We start from the raw sequence: 5,465 nt of genomic DNA on the forward strand, positions 1-5,465 counted from the left end.
ACTGACCTTGCAAATCTTGCTTAAGGCTTGCACTAGACTCAACTCTAAACTATTACTTTTAGTAAAAAAATGATAAATGGAGTAATAAGCGAATTGCACATTATATTTTTTGTCACTATCATACTTCCATAGCAATATGTCATTCACATTTTCTCTCAGTCTCTTACCTTCCATAGTTTCCCACAACTGTTAATGTAAATTCTCTTTTTATGAAAACAATTGTCTGCTCCAAAGAATTTCTCATACTCATTAACCCATATCACCGCACCTCCTTATTAGTTGTTGCTAAAAATAGCTGAGTCTAAATTTGTCAATGTAATATTTCTTGTCCATTTATCCTTTCAAAAACTAAAAGAATAATTATCGCCAAGTCCTCGTGTGATTTAGAATCTATCCACCCATCAACTTAGTTACAAATCACACCACGTCCCTCCACCAGTTTGAAATACTATCAGCTAAATTTTATTTAGTATATTTTATACATGACTTTAGTTTTTTTTTTTTTCAATAATAGAAGTTGTATACATGATATACGATTTCTATTATAATTAAATTTTAATTTTTTAATATTTTTATTTTAATATTATAATTTAATTAAATTTTAATAAATTAATTATTAAAATAATTAAATAATATTTTATTTTTATTTAATAAAAATGTAGTTCATATTTATATAAAATTAATTTAGTAATGATTTTTTTAAAAAATTTAATTATAATAATAAAAAGTAATTAAAATTACACTGAAAATAAATTATCCTTTAGTTAAGATTAAAGAAAATTTATATAAATCAATATTATATAATAGTTTAACTTTGATGATGTTATTGCACATGATACTTGTTTCATAATAACCCTCAATTCTATATAACCTACAATCCTACACGATGAAAAAGATTTTAATATTAACTTTACTTATTTTATTATTATGATAATAAAGAAGAATATAAAAATTTAAAATAACGGTTTTACTAAAATATATAGTTATTTTACAATTATAAAAATTTAAACTCCATCAATTTTTAATTATTATTCTATTAAAATAAAAATTTATTTATTTTTTAGATGTTATGAGTTAAAACTTTACAATGAAATAAAAATATATTTAATTACTTTAATAATTAAATTCTAAATATCCAAAAAAAAAAATTCATAAATGTTTGAGGCCTTTACGTACACTTTGAAGTGCTTAGAGTGCTTTGAAAGAATATTGCCTAAGTATTTCATAAAAAGCCATCTATACTTTCAAACTCAAGTAGGTAGATACATAAAGTGCTTTTGTTTAGAATCATTGGTACAAAAAAAGCCTTTTATGTCGGTTAACAATGATTTTTAATGTCAATTAGTGAATCAACATAGATATAAACGATGTAATAAGTGAGGAGATTTTATATCGGTTAACCAATCCACGTAAGAAATGTACATATTCCACATCAATTCTTTAGCCAACTGGTATAGAAAATATTCTTCTTGTTGTTCATTAATGACTTCAATATTCCTTTTATAGTTTAATAAACACTCTTTTAGTGGTATCAATGTTCATTAATGTCAACGGCATTAATGTTCGTCTTTTTACTTGTAAGTATTTATTAATATTTAATTTTTGTTAAGTGTATAAATAAAAAAAAATATGTTAGGTTCATTGCTAATGTTCATTAATATACTGTTCATCCTTAATCTTATTTAATATGTAGTGTTTGTTGTCAATCTTTTTTGAGTTTATAAATAAAAAATATACAATGTTCATCAATAAAAGAAAAAACACAAAATATAACAAAAATAAAATTATTGATATATATAACATCTTTCTCTTCTTTAAATAATTTTCTTTAAATATTTACATTATTACAAATATAAATAAGAAATTTTATAAGAAATAGTACAGGATTGACTAAATGATACGATATGAGAATACAATTTAATAAAATTTAACAAATTTACAAAATCTCTCAATATAAAACATTTCACTATCGATGAATAAAAATACATAAATAAGTTTATACATCTAGTATATTATATTAGTTATATCTGAGCAGTTCCTTTCCCACAATTCTTGACGAGTATGACCCTAGAACGGATCATCCATCTCCATTTCTTTCTCCTTCATTACCTGAAAAATATCAGTACATGTGAGTATTTCCTGCCCCACTAAATATCTTTTATTATAAATTATTTTAAGGGAAACAAAAGTTATTGCCTAATACCTTATTTTAATTCATTATTAATAGTATATAGTTCATATTTATAATCATCACATCCAAACACATACACGAAGACAACCACCAATCAAAGCATATACCACCATTCACTCATCATTATACATACATTTCTATATTGACTGGTATGTTATATATATATATATATGTATATATATATATATATATATATATATATATATATATGTGTGTGTGTGTGTATATATATGATAATTATACAAATTCTATACTATTTCACATAGCGCTTGTAACACCTTATATTTCTTTTTTCAAAATATGATAAATTTTCATAAAAATTTATATGGTAAAGTAAATTTTCCTTCAAAAACTCTCTAATAAGGAAAAGACATTGAAATAATATAAGGTTCAAAGAGTAAAATTTCATTAATTCATAAGTACCTTAGAAAAACAAAGATTCTAGAATTTTCATCAGCAATAAAAAGAAATAGTAGTTTTACAATTGTTTTAAAAGAATGCTATAGAACTGAAAATATTCATTACATAACTCAAAATAACTAAGTCCTATAGCAGCAGTTCTCATCCATTCATGCACTGTGAGCTTGGTACTATTCATCCTGGTTTCCTGAAAAATATTGTGTAAGGGTGAGTCTCTACCCTACCACTCATACATAACATATACATTTTTCACAAAACACATCTTATCACGATTAAAGAAAACATCATGGCATTACATTACACAGATTCACAATTTCTTTTACTTTTATCCGCGCTTACCGCGCCCTGTGGCCACAGTTATCCGATGCCTCTATCTCGAGGTCTTACACATCCATGTAAATAGTCGCCGGATGGCCCAATGCAATACGGATACAACGCATGCAATAAATAGCCCCTTAGCAAAGGTAATGGTCAGGAGTCAAGTCGAGAAATGAGTGTGTGGCCATGTGGTGTATTCGAACACAATATTCCGTGCACAATCCCGAATGTCACTCACCACCCTACATTTCCCCAAGATATCCCATATCGTCTCCATCTTCCACTCCCCAGTGTATCTCTGTAACTATTTACATCATATCTTTTTTCATCTCATACTCTTTCGAGTATATTTACATGTTCACATGTGCCATTTCTCATGTTCACACATATTTTTCATCATATTTCCACATACTTTTCATCATATACATCAAACCATGGCATATTAATAATACACATCATTTTTTACATGAAACACAATATATTCAAACATAAAACATCTATCTCTTTGTATATTTCATATCACAAAATCATATAATCAACCGTCCTCAATATACCTTATTATGCCTTATTTGGACATAATATCACATTTTCACCATGTATTCATCATAAATTACATAAACAGCCAATTATTCTCACTTTTCACTGATTATTTTTCATAAAGCAAGGATTATTCCATATATAATCACATACATGACAAGATCTATGAGAGTACAAGTAATAAACATAACAAAATGATAAAGTAGAGCCCCCCTTACCTCAAAACAGAGCTTTTACAAGGATTTAACCGAAGATTTAACTCTAGAACGGAGTTTTTCCTAAGAACATCATGAACACCTATAAGAAAAAGAAGAAGAAGAGAAATGAACGGTAAATCTAACTTCAAACTTAGAGAAACTTACTTGAAATCCTTTAGATCGGACGTAGAATCACAGATCTGAAGAGAAATCTAAGTTTAGGAGGTTTAGTATGGGAGAAAATGGTGAGATATGACCTTAGAACCTTCGAGAACCTTAGGTAGCAGTGAAAAAATGAAAATTTCATGTGAAGCTCCCTATTTATAGAAATTTTTTTTTAAGATGTCAGCGTCAATGTGATGTAAGCGATAATGTCAGCATGATGCAAGCAATGATGTCAGCGTCAACGTGATGCAAGCGATGATGTCAGCGTGATGTCACCGATGATTTAAGCGATGATGTCAACGTGATGTCGCCAATGACATCAGCGTGATGTCACCGATGAAATCAGCATAATGTCACCGATGACATCAGCATGATGTCATTGTTGACATTAGGGGCTACTGTACATACGCGGTTTCTTTCTGCTCACAAAGTACTACAGATTTTTCTCAATGATATACTATAGGCATGACACAAAGCATAGGATGTTACAGCGCTTTCATAACAATTGCCTCTGGGATCCCTTGAGGACTTCCTAGCATAGATAGTTGCTGGTTGGCCACAGCATCATGGATACACGTGTGCTGCCTCGGCTCCTTTTAGCAACTGTATAGTCAGGAGCTTCGTCAGGAAATGAGGGTGTGGCCTATGAATGTCTATTTTCAATAAATTGTTGTGCATCCATTTATCGTTAGCATCCATCATCCTCATTTTTCCAAGATTTCTCAAATATTCTCTAGACTCTATACCCCAAGTGTATCGTTGTATTATCTATACTTATTCACTTTCTCTTTCTCATCATTTATCATTTCCATATTCTTTTTATCAATCAGCATGTCATAATACGTGAATTACAATTGATATAAATTCGTGGATCACAATATATATTATAATACACTGTTCAATATGCTATAATATATATCATAATCATCCTTCTCAAGTTACTTGGACTCACGCATCATATTCTTTCTCAGACATATTCCATTTACTCATTCATATATCACATGCTTTCAAAATTAATCAACAATTCAATCATTCATGTAGTTCTACTCATTTTAGATACATTTCAGCCATCAATATCGTGTCTATACTTATTGCATCGTGCCAGTATAACATAGCAAGTTATCATACAATATCACACCATACAATCAGTATAATATATCAACTTAGCACAGAAATTATCACATCATACAATCAGTACAATACGCCAAAGGTCGAACACCTTCAGACTTAATCCAACTTGTACAATTCTCAATATGGTCTTCTATCCTAAAGTCCAATACTTTTTTATACCCAAACCCATATACATTCTAAGTAACTTAGTCTTAAAACCTCTTAAAGCTATTCTAGCTCATATCTTTTTTTATAAATCTGATTTCATTAGTTTCAAATAAACCTAAACCTTTCTTTATACCCAAAATACATTTTCACCATATGATTTCATAAAAATTATAGATTTTTACTAAAATAGGTTATTCAGATTCTCCTGAGATCACTATATATGTATATAAAACTTAAAGCTCGAAATACTCCCCTTACTTGGTAACGGTTCCTCAAAAACTAGTTCTCAGAGAGATTTACAGAGAGATTCCACGATATCAATGGAGATATCGTCCAAAAGATGTAGTTTCCTAAGTATT

This window comes from Abrus precatorius, unplaced genomic scaffold (genome assembly GCF_003935025.1).
Source record: "Abrus precatorius isolate BTA unplaced genomic scaffold, Abrus_2018 Scaffold9, whole genome shotgun sequence".
NCBI classification, from domain to species: domain Eukaryota; kingdom Viridiplantae; phylum Streptophyta; class Magnoliopsida; order Fabales; family Fabaceae; genus Abrus; species Abrus precatorius.